The 14,578-nt window shown below is 39.7% G+C and overlaps 1 protein-coding gene across 4 annotated transcripts in view; it reads left to right on the top strand.

Annotated features, from left to right (window-relative positions):
• The window catches only part of shf (Src homology 2 domain containing F), a 100,017-nt gene that overhangs the window by 48,923 nt on the left and 36,516 nt on the right, over positions 1-14,578 (top strand). The gene's annotated exons all lie outside the window — the stretch shown is intronic.

The raw sequence follows: 14,578 nt of genomic DNA, 5'->3' as shown, positions 1-14,578 counted from the left end.
TGGCACAAAATATTCCCATCACCATTGGACGATGTGAAAATATTGATTTATTTCTGCTTTTTCCTCACTGCTGCGATGATTGCAAACACATAAATGTGCCATATTTGTCAAATATGTAAACCATGCCATGAATCGCTTGTCACTTTATGAGGCACTTTATTTACTTTATTTATCCATTTAGTTGGTTTGTTTTAGAATCACTTGATTGCTGAAAACCATTTCTCAGAAGCAGGCTTTCAAATAAAAGTGTCGTATTTTTCAGTATAGTTGCTATTGTAATGCGATTGGTTGTTGCTTGACATCATCATTGGACCGTCCTTTGATTCAGAGGCTGCTTCTGCTTTGAATCCAAGAAATCCAGATGTTGGCATTGAACCAAAACTATGGTATCTATTCCTCTAATAAACATTATTTCAACTGCTGCTCTCTTGGTGACACTTCATTAACAAATGAGTGGGAACTCCATCACAAGCCTATTCTGCATCATTTTATTTTATATTTTAATTGTGTTTGAATTGTTTTTCTAAAAACGGGGAAAAAAATGCATTACACGTAAAAAAAAGGCGTTTCAGCTCGGTCTAAGTGAGCCTCGTTATGAGCCCTCCGTTATGTTCTTTACTGCTCCTCTGCAGGAGATTAGTTTTATCTGTGAACCCCTGGAAGACGGACATGGCTGTTGGCCCACACATGGCTGTCCGCCTGCCAGACCGGTGTTGTAATCACAGCAGCACTCTTTGCCAAAGCACTGCTACTTTCACAGATGGTTCAATGAAACACTCTGTCTTGTTGTTCTTGTTTATTCAGCACTGCTCATCCTTATAATGAAATTGCTCCATTACAGCAATTTGGACTCATTCAGCATTCTGCGAGAGCGCAGATGTTCAGGTTGCATCGAGGACATTAGCTGGTCGCACTTTTCACCAAACAACTTTTGCTCAGATGACAGCAAAGGTGTCATGCATAATATCTGACAATTAAACCTTTTAAATAACAGTTGCTGATCAATTTATCTCCAGTTACCTACATGCTATTTTTATTAAAGCATTTCTAAATCAAATTTTGTTTTGATTGCTTGAAGTAATCCAAATTTTCAAATCCAAATACAATTGGCTGGATTTTGGACCTGCATCTTCCTGAACCTGTTTAAGATTCTTCTGCATTTCTTTTTATACCTGCACTTGAATACATTATTTTCGCTGTATTCAGACTAGACACATTTGATTTGGTTAAAGTGAACCAGAGTTCGTTTCCTTCCATAATCTGGAACAGAATTTCAGTCTGAAGACACCCGAGGGAAGCCTGATCCGGGACCAGGAACCACACTCTCTGACCCATCTTTGGAGGTGTTCTCGGTTTGTTTCCAATCGGACCGAGCTTCTCTGAGCGGAACAACTGGATCAAAATGGCCACCGTACCCGGTGGTCACCTGATCTAAACACAGTCAGAATGTAGCAACGGATGAGCGGCGGACAAATGTAAAGCAGTGATTGTCGTGTTTATTAAAGAGGAAAAAAGAGTCCAACTGTTTACTTGTTAAGTTTATTTTAACACAGCGGGAAACATTTTTTACATGCTTTTCTGTTTCTCTATGCAGCACGCTCTGCTGTGATGTCATCCTAAAAGTTACCTCGTAGCTTTCTTAGCAGAATTCTCTCAAAACAATGACATAACACCACAGCGATGAGACACAGCAACTCATTGAACTGTGCTTGGATGCATCATTCAGACTTGTCAAAACAGATTTTAACGTGATCCACATTGCTTTTTTACCATTTTCCCCACAATATAATACAATATATATATATATATACATACACGTTTCTTGGTGCCAAAAACTGCCCTGCAGCATGCCTCCACCGAACCAAAGCAACAGTAAAAAGTGTTGTGCCTGATGTTGATAAAGACGTTTAAAATCTTTGAGCAAAATACAAAGTTTGAATGAACTACCCCGAGAAGGAGTCTGAATACAGACCAAAGTTCAGAGCTCGATCCGGAACAATTTAAGCGGACTGGGTAGGTTTTCCCTGTCTGAATACACCCTTAGACTCTCTGTCGCTTTGAAATCTTTATTCAGCCGATGGTAACCATGACCTTTTGTTTTGGTAAAATTCCATTTTTTTCACTCTAAATTAATGCAACGCTCTGGTTATAGAAAGGTAATGTAAAAGGTAGTCTCTATTTTCATCCCTCTGGTTCACTTTTCTTAGTATCTTGCTTTCCAAGTTACTCTGAAAATCAATTATTTTCAACAAAAACATTTTTTTTCTTTTTTTGCATTTCATAACTGATATTAATATCCAGTCTTATTTTTCCACTGGTGCTCCTGAATCTTAAAATAATGTCACTCTGCTTTAAAGGTCACTGAGAAACCAGTCATCTAAAAGATGGAGGAGCGTGTCTCTCCATCTCCTGTCCATAATATAACCAGGAAATTGAAAGCAATAAGTTTTGTTAGGATAACCAAAAAAATAAATAAAAACACTTCAGAGTTTTTTTTTCCCCATGACATTTCAATCAGGTTTGTGTCGCCTATTTCTCTTGAGCAATTTCCCCCCCCTCTTGTGCCCATACTTGTGGTGCACTCTTATTTTTCAATTCTTGTGAGTGTGCTTCATTTTTCCTCAGAGTATGCCGAGTGCTGGGCTGTTTTCCATCATTAGAGGACCAGGGTGGGCTTTGATGTGAGGGCCACTGTAAAGAGGCTGTCTGTCTGCTAATTGTTCGCTGCTGGAGAGGCCGCTGGAATAGCAGGAAAGATGTGAATCAAAAGTCAAGACTAAAGAAAGTCACAGCACGTCACTAAGCCCACCAGTATGTCTCTTTGACATTTTTAATCGCAGCGCCTGTGAAACGGGAAGCTAGTACTACCAATCTGGAGCAATATTACAAAAGTTCTACACACATCATATTAGATAATGTCAACTTAATGTAAAAATGTAGCTTATTATAACAGATTTCTATTTGCATTAAGCTCTGATATATCTATATGTATACAATTTGCTTTCAAACCAACCAAGGCAGTACCGGCCATTCTGTCATTTTAGTTATTTGTATTTTTTGTGTTTTGTCATCCAGGCATGACTTTGCATATTTGCAGATGTTTTTTTTTTTATTAGCTTCATTGGTCTAGCTCGAATTTCCTTGACCTATTTAATCAATATTAGCCATCCATCCCAGAAATGCACCAGATCAGTTGGAGACAGATAAGAAAGGAAGTAAGGAAGAGAGGCCGAGGGTGACACTGTTATTGATGAAAGATGCTGGAAAACAAAAAAACACAATGCCCACAAGGCTGATAAGATACGGGCCGGCTCTTCAGTGTTGGGGAAATCCAACAGCATCGTTTCCGTCAGATGTCCTCTCAGCAACTGCTAGCTATTTCTCATACGCCAAACATTTAATGAGGAGCTCGGCAGTGTGTGAAATCAGCACAGATTGAACAAATGACTCCATGTGACAAAAACAGCACCCATTTAATAAATCAGTTTTCACACTGAATAACTCCTTTTTATACATTTACCTAAACAAAACAACCAGTGGCCTCTTCATTTTTAAATGCAAACATGTAGTTTAAGCCAGATGTATGGAGATAGTATTTGATCATACAGTGTGGTTAGCCTATCATAGAGTAAATATACTTTACTGTTGAAGTTGGCCTGCTGCTTGAAATGATTTCTAAACTGGAAGCCTGCAATTCCAAGCAGAAAACATTGTGTTTAGTTTTCTGTACTCTGTTCAATTTTAGGGATATGGCCACAAGCCTTGGAAGGAAATAGAATAAAGCTTTATTGGTTACAAGCCGGGCCATTCAAGTGTTCATCAGCACAGCAATAGTAGCCAAACAGATGAGTTGGGGAAATTGTCATTCCAAACAGAGTAAAACAAGAGAAAGAACATGAAGTGACAAAGGACTAGTACAGCTGTGGGAACAAAGCCTGTCCTTATCCTCTCAGTTGTGCACCCCAATGAAAAGAGTTTGTTTCCTCAATTCCTTCATTGCCCACACATGGGGGTGTCAGACTACGGGTTTGGAGGGTCAGCAAAACCCTCGAGAGTTTTCCAGAAATCCTGCCTTATCCGCTGCTGATTATCTGGATCATGTGTGTTTAGACAATAAGGAGGTTAGTTAGAAAACATGTAGGACACTGGCCCTGGAGGTGCTTCAGAGAAGTAGATGTGTTTTATGAAAAAATTATTGCGTTTTTTTTGTTTTTGTTTTCTTGCATGACAAAGAAAAAATAGTTAACCAAAAGTGCTTAAAATGATGCTCGTCTCGGATTTGCATAAAGTTGTGTTATTTCTGCACAGTAGATGTGATTTCATGAAGGATCTTTGAAAGTTTGTCTGACAAATGGCGCATAAAAAACATAATCATTTTATAACATTTATTGCCCAACTTTTTAGAAAACATCCTAATATGAATATGACATTAGCACGGATATTTTAAAAACTTGATTGTACATCTTCGTTTGGGACCAGTTTAGCTATAGCTAACATTATCGGTTCCCAATGATGAGTCGATTCTTGTGGATTTTCATAGACCTGTAGATGTCCTGAAGATTACTAAATGATTTAACTCCATTCATTATACATTTGGAGTGGGAGGATAATCTGTGTCAAATGTTATTAGACTAAAGCTCAACACTTTGGTCTGCCAGGAAGAATTGCTTTTGGAGATTGTGCCTCTCAATTGGAGTGGACCTGCCATTTTGGTTGATGCCATATGTTTAGCATTTCAGTTCAACAGAAAAAGGCTTGTGGATGGGCCTGAGGCTTTTTGACAATGTGGCAGATGGTGGATTATCCAAACAAGTGGACAAATTACCTTGGATTCCCCTCTGTGCCTGGACACTGTGGAGAGTAACAAACTGCCCGGTGGCCAGACCTGCCAACAGTGGGTCAGCTGGCTCTGAGGACTGCCCACACACTGTTCTGCCTCACTTCCTGGCACCTTCATCTCAATTTCCATTTCCCTACTTTTCACTGTCAGCTCTTGCTCTTTTCTCATCCACTTGGCAGTGTCTCAGTCAGCAGGAACTGCTATTGTTTTAGCACAGCTCTCCTTTCTGGTTTGGGAAGAAATTGTTCATAATTCAATGCTGTTTTGATTGATTTCATCTTCCTGTGCTGCTTCCTGAAAGAATGAGTGTAATTATTATGAGGGAAAGCCAATAAAGACCATTCAGACAGAATCTATTGTAGGTAAAACAATAAAAACAGGCAAGTCTCTGTCATTAATTCTTCTGTGCTCCATTTTTTCCAGAGGCACACACGGCTAATCTCATTTACTTCTAACATCTCTAAGAGGCTATGTGTCAACTTCCAGAACATTTTCACGATGCTTAATCTACCACTGCCTTACAGTAAGCCTTGATGATGATGAATTGTGCTTTTAGGAGCTGAATTTTAGGTCGTAATCATGATTAAATGCCCTTTGCTTAATTGAAAAGTCCTACAGGCATTGCAGGGACTATCCGTCACAAATATAGCCTTGATATTCTTTGTTGGGTGTTCAAAGGGACCCTGAACGTTAAAAATACCGCCTGCAAATTCAAGCAAGCAGCCATTATAGTGTAACCATATAAATGGAACAACGCTGTGATAGAAGAACCCTTCTTCTCTGCTACAACTGAGTCATCGGTTACATCCAATTTATTTTGTGTTTCAGAAGTTCTGAATATTTTCAGCCTCATCTGCCGCTCCTCCTGTAGTCTGTCAGCCTTCGATCAGGACGCAGACTCGCTGTTTTCCCAGCTGCCAGTGGAAAGGTCATTTAACCAGCAGCGAATATGTTTGCTGGTGCCGTATCATCCACCATGCATCCACGAGAATTCACTCAACAATAGGGGAAAATGTCAGACATTTTGATAAGGGTGATCCAGGGTCTTTGCTGTTCATTTTTTTGTTAAATACCTTCTTGAAAATAGGCTCCCTATGCGATGAATCATGCTGTTTTTCCTGTAGGATGATCACTGGATGAACACACAGGGGCACGTCATAACACAAACTCTCTGGGTTTTCTTGGCCGTAGTGTGTAACGGAAAGGCTGATCTTTTTTTGGAGGGTTTGAGCCAGAAGAACTCAGCCCCTCCTGTTCCTGGCAGGATTGTGGTGGCTTCCTGTGTCTCAGCAGGAAGTGCAAGAAGTCAGGCTTCTTGGTCTTTCATCTCCACACCCACATGAGCACAGTCTCTGTCTCACTCGTTCTGGAATAGCCTTTTTTTTCATGCTCCACTCTGTGTCTATCGCACATTTCACAATGACAACATTAACAGAGAAACTGTTACTGCCAAGGCAAAACATGCAGTTATCAATCTTTGCAAAAATCAAATATGTTCCTTTCCAGCAAGTTGTTGGCAACTGATCACCCCAGTTGTTTATCTTTGTTAGCTTTCGTTGGTACCTAAAAAGACTACTCATAGGTGTTGGTTTCACTTGACAGAACAGAGACCCCAGTCAGAATTTCATGTGTCCGAAATTTGCTGCACAACTGTGTAGAGATTACGGCTGTTCAGCTGCCACAGAAACTTGGAATCGGTTGTGTGCGTGTCCCCTCTGCAGCCGCAGAGAAGGAGGCAGCAGGTGCAAGAATGTGTTTGCAGCTTTTAGAGGGATGGGTCCTGTCAGCCCACCCTTGGCACACTATGAAGAAGTGGAGGAGGGTGTATTGTTCCAGTGTGACACGTAAATGGGTGTGCGTTAGGCCTGCACAATAAATTGCAAATTTATCGTTGTCGCAATATCCAGCTGTGGAAAACGAATATCGCAACAGACTGCGAAAATTGCAATAAATGGTTAGCGTACCTTAAATGTGCTAAAACAATCTTATGGCAGCTTGAAGTATTTGACGAATCAAATAAATCCTTTTTATGCATTTGACCTTAGATGTGCGCCTCCTATGAAGACGAGGGTCATTTGAAATATAATTTAAGTTAATTTGGCTATTATTTAAACTGTTGCAGTGAAATGGAATTGATGCTTTTTTTTGTTTTGCTATTTGTTCATATACTGCAAGTTACATCGTCATAGCAATATTAATCATTAATATGGCAAGTTTTCCTCATATGATGCAGCCCTAGTGTGCGTGGTTGTCGGCCCCTGGTATGTGCCTGGTGTGCATGTATTTTTACCAGTCATCTGTTCCTCTTCATGTATCTACAGGTTTACTGCTTGTTTGTAGGCCAGCTGACCTTTATTTAATATGGACTTTGGTAGTCACCCACACAGTTGGAGGAGGAGTTCCTGCTGGTTCTCTGAGCAGCTGAACTGCCAGCTAGGAGCAGATTTGAGCCTCATGAGGCCCTGCAGTGGTATTTTAGACCTCAGTAATGGATAGGTTTCCACTCCAAGGTGGAGGTTTTAGAGCTTAAATTCTTTAGCATTTCAACTAAAAAAAAAGGGAGTTTGGTATTCCTGTTCACAGTGCAAAATTCAAAGAAAGATGGTCTAAATTAACACTGGCATTCTTTCGCAAAACATGCTTGGCTTCTGCCAATAACTCTGTCAAAACAAGTTTCCAGTCCGGGTGACAGAGTAGACTTTTTCCCGCTCAGAAGCCTTTCTGCCGAGGGTGATGGAAGCAGCCAAACCGCACACAGGATGATTACACTCCTCAGGGAAAGCAGTGGGCGATGCATTGGATGGGCTCATCTGCCTACTGTGGCTTCTTTCCTGTAACTTTCTACAGAAGTTTGTAACAGTCGTCTTTATTTGGTCACATTCGGGATCAGGTTTTGATTATTCCAGTTATAGGAATTTTTTTCTTTCCTTTTGGTCATTATATTTGTGAAGATATGTTGAGTAAGTTTCTTGATATTTGTTTTGTGAACACTTGCTGCTCTTACAGTCTTGTGAGACAAAGCTTGGCTCTTGTCGCACACATTCTATGACAGCTACAGCATCTGGGAAGTGAAGGAAATTACTCGCTCACCATCATCCAGTTTTATTGGCATAAGTGTTTTTACGAGATTGCCATTGACTTTAAAGTGAAGGGTACAAAGATCCTTGATGGGAAATTGCAGTGCAACTCTACAGCCCACTTCCAGTCACATGTTAATGGCTGTATTGGATTAGTGACACTGGATTTCCCAAAACACTGCCCCAGTGGAATTTGGTGACAAAGCCTTTGTTTTATTGTTTTTTTTTGGGAGCTATAAAACAGTAACCTGATGACTGAATTTTGCCAGGCCCTCTTAATTGATAAGCAGCACTTTTGTTTGGCCCAGATGGGCTTCTGTCATCACATCTGGGATCTAGAGAGGTAACAAATCTGGCATCGAACTGACCACTATAAAAGCATCCATTAAATATATACCTGTATATTTAAGATTTGACAACTAAAAAAATTAGGGACATGCAATTAAATGTCCGTTAAACCAGAGACCGAGTGAATACTCGATTTGGATTAGCTAAAGGGTGTTTCATTAAAAAGTGATAACGGGCACCAAGCCTGAATGCAATATATTATTGCGCTGGCCTTAATGCCAGTTGGTGGCCAGAACAACAGAAACTTGTAAAACATGTTTAAAAATAATTTTATTAATAATTAAGAAATTGGGTTTTTATTGATACACAATTATCTTTCGTGTTTCTTCCCATTTAGGCGATCTAGGAAACCACTTGTGTTCTTTATTTCTTAAAACAAAAAGAAAAAAAAAACCTGTTGCTTCATCATCTAGATTAAAACAATCACTTGATGTGTAGCATATTTACCACTTTCCTCCGCTGGTGAATACAGGCGTTACCATGACAACGCGTTGCACCATGTATCAAAAAGTCAGTTTCCTGTGAAAAATGATTTTAACCTTAAAATAACAAGATTAAAGGACTAATATTTAATATTTATTTATTTTATAAGTGACCGTGGAACAAGCGGGATAATGTAAAGCGAAGGACGGTTACTTCCGCAAAGTCCTTTCATTTCTGATTGTGGACACCTCATTGGGCATTATCCCTTATAAAACCATTGAATTTTTGCTGTTTTACAATTATTAAGAATCCCAAATACAGCGATGGTCTGCAAGGTCACTTTAACTAAATAACTGATGCAGACACTTCAAAGAGAACATTTGTACCCAACACTACTATTTTGGGAAGAAACACAGTTCTTAAGCTGAGACATCTGAAGAGAAAAACGACTTTGTTCCTGACTGTCTGAGAGCAAGCAGCTGAACAGACGGAGAACAGAAGACTAAAATAGGATTTCTGGTGCTGCTGAATCATATTTTTACAGGGAAATTGAGACCCAACTTTCCGAATTAAATGTTAATTCCATTCATTTTCTTCATGGGATTCTGTAAGAAAAGCAGCATTTCAGCTTGAGGTCACGGACAAACGAAACCAGAAATCTGCCACACGGTCAGTAATAGGTCCCTCTTCTGCAGTTTAAGAACTACAGTGGACAGTTAGTGAGACAAGCTTTATTATCTCATTATTTAGTGTAGTTTGCTTAAGCAAGATTTATAATGCATTTTTATTCCTTCCTAATGTTTTTGTGAGTAATCTCAGTTTTGTTTACAGGAGCTCATTTCTTGCAGTAAACTCTTCTGGGTTCATTTACATTCATTGTAGTGCTCCCTGCAGTTTTTGTTGTGTTTTGCTGCGACTCATTATACAGAACAAGCTTGATTTAGAGTGTTGGGACGAGCCTTAACTTAGTGTAGGAAAAAAAGGCAAATCTGGAGAGGATTTAAATGACGATGTTCATTTTGGATCAAAGCAGTGTTTAGTTACATAGTAAGACGTGATCTTTGAATGACAGAAATAGTCCTTTTTTTAATTCTTTCTTTTAGCTTTTGTCACTTGACACCACTTTAAAGTGAGCCTCATAAATAAAATCCCTCTGGTTAACATAAGCAGCATTGTCTGACAGCAGTCCCTCCTCATACCCCAGTCTGATCTTTTGGGCCTTTTCATATATTCACTTGCATTTGTTTGCTATTGTGTTGTCTTGCTCCTCAGAGGCAGGTGCTCAGCAGTATTGATGTGCAAGCCCTTCTCATGAATTTTAAAGCCCTTTGATTAACAGTGAGGGATGTGAAGGCTAATGAAATTTTAAAAATGCATCCCTTGAAAAAATTATGCATCATCCGATGCAGTGTCGTCAAATATTCACTTAAACACCAGCAAGGGATCTAAAATTTTGATCATGATGGTGTCTGACGGATAAATCAAATGGATTATGGCAGAAATGAAATGTCACGGCTGAAACAGCACTCTAAAATAATAACTGACAGAAAAAAGTTTAATAAAAACAAAATTCAATAAATGCCGGCTGCATGGTTGTAGTGTTTATTACAGTTTCAGACCTAACAAACAAAGAAGATTAGAATTTTTTTTTTGAAAAACAACACTATTATGATTTCTTGCTGTGTAATATTTTATTGTTGCGGTAAAATAATGACATGACGGAGTGAACACATACCACACCTGTCTTTCAAAGAATAATTCGGATAATCATCAACTGTTTGGCCACTCTGTTCATTCTTTCACTCTCTACATGTTTGGGCCTGTCTACATCCATTTTTTTCAGCTGAACTTGCACTCTTATTACTAAAACAAGGGCATTTTTCATTTTACAGTACATGTTCTTATTTGTTTTGCATGCAGAAGTGTGTTGAAACGCCTGTAAGGTTATGTCTTATTTTTGCTGTAGCATTACAGGTGGGTCCCATTTCCCATGCCTCGCTGCTCTGATCTGTCTGCCCTGTCACTTTGGATCAAGTAGGAAGGAGTTGAAAGATCTGACCAGACTTCATCAGAAGTTTTGATGTGCTGGAAGCTAAAGAGAGCAGACGTTGAACACTAAACAGACACACTGACACTTTCAAGGTGTACATTTAGTCTCGTGGAGATCAGATGTTATTTGGACAGAGCGGAGGCAATGTGAAGTTTATCATGGTCAGCTTCGGAAACACGATAAAACGATATAAATTAGATTGAGTCCAATCCTAGACTGATACCAAACTGTCACTTTTAGATCCATTTACTACTTCATTTTTGCAAGGACCTTTTTAGGGTCCTTAAATACAAAATGACATATGTCTCACCAGCTTCCCCCTTATCTACCCCTTGTGTTGTTTAAGTGCTCGCTTGGACGAATTGTAGAAAAATATACATGAACATTTTCGCTCTATGGGCTCACTGAGCAGTCTATGATCTTAAAATGTTTGGTTGGTCACCGGTGTGTCCCATACAATTTTTTCGCCTGCAGACAGCTCGTATCCACCCACAAGGGGCAGTTTTGACTATTGCTTAATGTTTAACATTAAAAAATAAAAATCTTGGGAGTTCTAACCATTTACTCATTTGTTTTGTTTTATCTTTTTCTTCAGCGATGTGGATTTAAATGCCAAATTGTCATTTCGTTTTTTTCACATGTAATAAAAATGAAAACAATTTTGCAAAAGCAGATGCAACATTTGACCATTTCAACTTTAATTTGAATCTGCTCAGTTCAGTAATACCTCCAGAATCTTTTAAAAATGATTGCCGGGCTCTGATCCAGGTGACGGGGATCAAATCCCACACACTCAGCCCAACACTGTTAGCATCTTACAGTTGTAATCCACCCTCACTGTATTTACCCTCCCCATGCATAATCATACCTAGAGAGGTGACCATGGGGCAGGTCGTAAAGGCTTGCTCGTTGAGAGACCATGGACCCTTGTGTAACTGTTTGCGCTACCAAAGCCTTTCTCTAATGCATGCGTCCCTGAGGACACACTCGTCCTCCGGGCTGGACAGATTGGTAAACAGGTCACTGTGCTCTTCCAGTGAAAGTGCCTGCCTCAGATTAAGGGAACAAATCAATAAGAGGATTCTGGCATCTCTTTATCTCCTTCCTTTTTTGTCCGAGCAACCAACATCTGTTTTTCTGTTTTTTAATGAATAGTAATGAACCTCCACTAAACTGATCTTAATGTTTTTGCTTATACTTGCCTGCCTTGCAGACATGGTTAGAATTTGTCCACAGCAGCAAACTTAAATCAGTATTTCTTTCACACCTCAGCACATCATTTTCACTAATGTCAGAAGAAGACTTGCTCTAATCCTTTTCTTCTGGTTGCAATTAAAGGAACAAAAAGAAATCAAAAAGTCTGTTTCGTCTGCATTTTGTCAGTGATGTCTGTGTTTAAGTGTAGCTTTTTTGGGTGAATGGTTTTAGTTTTTTGTTGTCAGACTCAGTTTGTCTGGTCAGTCATAGAGTAACATCTTTATGTTTTAGGGTTTGGTTGAGGTAACTTGAAAAAAAGTGCAACAGGACAACAAAATCCACCTCAATGAAAAGGGTATTTATGGTGTTTTAAACATCTTCTTGTGGCATTTTTTTCCTGATGAACGAGGACATATATCAACTCAAAATTGCATTTCTGAGTCTTGTTTTTAATTCAAATAATTGAGAACAAGAAAAAGACAAAAAATGCTGTTTGAAAAAAGCGTGTATCTGTGATGTAGAAAATATGCTGGGCTGGCCTTTACCTCCTTGCTACAATTCAGAGGATAATTTAAATAAAGTACTGACACTCTGCAGAAACTATGTCATGACAGTTCTTTCTTAAATTTTGGCTAAAAATTGTATAATTGTTATAAAAAGACATCTGGGATTGCTTTTAAAATACCTCAAAGGGCGATTGAAGTGAGACTTCTTAATTGGTTTAAGGAACCAATCTATGGGCCGTCCTGGGGGGGGTGCTCTTTCAAGATGGCCGCACTTGTGTCGGCGGTAGCATACTTGGTTGTTAGTGGTGATCTTCACCTTCTCATCTGCTGAGAATCATGGAATAAGCAGTTTTGACGTCCCCTGGGGGAACGTGAGCTCGTTGAAGGTTGCGACAGGAAGGGGTGCGGGTGGGTCTTTGCTGACTGTTGCTGGAAGCGTGGAACCACTAATGGGCTATTGACCCCTGATGGGGTGGAAGAATGGAGTGGTTATTCATCATAGCCAAGTCCACGAGTCATCAGATGCCCGCGTCCCCCTTCTCTGTGACCACCCACACAGATTAGGCATTATAACAGCCCATTGACTCAAATGTCTTTGCCTTTTTCTTCTGCTGTACTCTGTTTATCTGTCGTTCTCTTCCCCGTTCCCTTCTGAGAACCAATCACATTTTAGTTTTCTCTTTTCGCCAGCGATACGCGACGTGAACTCTGCGTGCACTCTCCTCTAATCCGCTGCCAGTCTTATCTCAGCGCTGGAACAATAGCTGCAGAGGGAACACAGCTCAGAGCGGCAGCCTGCAGAAAAATGGCTCTGCTCCCACAAGCCTGTGAGACTCTGCATCCAATGGCATCATCCAAGCAGCCTGTCACTGCCACACATTAAGCCGTTCTCACTGTGTGCTGCAAAAAGATGCCAGTTCCTTCGTATTTGACTGCCATCCAGAAGGAGTCTATAGCTGCGGTTCAAGTGAAGGCAAAAGCAAATGTCTGCTTGTATCTGTCTTTGCCATTGGCATGTCAGAATGCTGATCCACAGCTTTTCTTTTGTTCGCTCGCCGCAGAGCTGCATTTAGATGGCTGCCTTTCTTATCATTTGTCCCAATTCATCTTCTTCTTGATGAGCTTTCACCTCAGTGCTAAGGAGCTGAAATTGCAGCTCCGCTCAGAGGAAGATCAATGCATTTATGCTCTGGCCTTTTGGTGGACTAACATGCATACAGTACAGATATCATTCATGTTTTAAAATGAATAAAATAACAGAGAGGTTAAAATATAAATGGCTATTGAAGTTTGCTGATCATTAATTTATTATTGGTGATTTTACTTTTAGCCTAGTCATAAGTCCTTTATAACTGCTTGTTAGGGTGATTACGTTGACTTACTGAATCACCTTATGTCACGAAAAGGTCAACATTTTGACCTATTCATGGGATATCTTAGCATCTACCTCATGAATTGCACTGATTGTTGTTTTTGAAATCTTTTGTTTCTGCATAAATGCACCAGCAGGTTGCCATTCTTGTTTGAGATTGAAGAATATGAACACGGATTGCCTTGATTTCCATCCTGCATGGTGCAGTAATGTAGAAGCTGATGCGTTTGAGCGTAAAATGGCTCTCCCACTGCGATGAAGATGGAAAGCTGGAGAAGAGCAACACTGACTGTGGAAGATTGCTCTGAATTATATTGTTTTGGCACCTCTGTCAGACAAAGAAAGAGTTCCACATGCTGATTACAAGTTTTCTCTTTATTTCTTTCAGACTGCATAATACAGCAGCAGTTATTTTTGTCTTTATTGAAACTTCCAGTGATTTTGTGTGTTTGTGGTTTCCACTTGTGTTTTTCATCACTCTTCTCGACTTCCTGTCTCGACCTTATTGTTTGTTTCTCCTGTGCCAAACATGCATCACCTGTTTATCGCCATCTCTGTTTTCTTCTCTCTCTTTTACCTATTATAGCTATATTTCTTTCTTTTATTTTATCTCAATACATCCCTCTTCACTTGTTTTTGACGCTCCCTCCTCTTCTTCTCTGTCTTAGTTAGCTTGCCTGCATCACCTGTATTTGTCTTGTTTTCAGATTTTTTTTTATCTGGTCTCTTTAACCCTTAAGAACCCGTAGAGTCATCAGCATAACA

Source organism: Oryzias latipes, chromosome 3 (assembly GCF_053564925.1).
Source record: "Oryzias latipes strain Hd-rR chromosome 3, Olatipes_Hd-rR_3.1".
NCBI classification, from domain to species: domain Eukaryota; kingdom Metazoa; phylum Chordata; class Actinopteri; order Beloniformes; family Adrianichthyidae; genus Oryzias; species Oryzias latipes.
The sequence above is the reverse complement of the archived record's forward strand: the minus strand, read 5'-3'. Positions and strand labels throughout refer to the sequence as shown.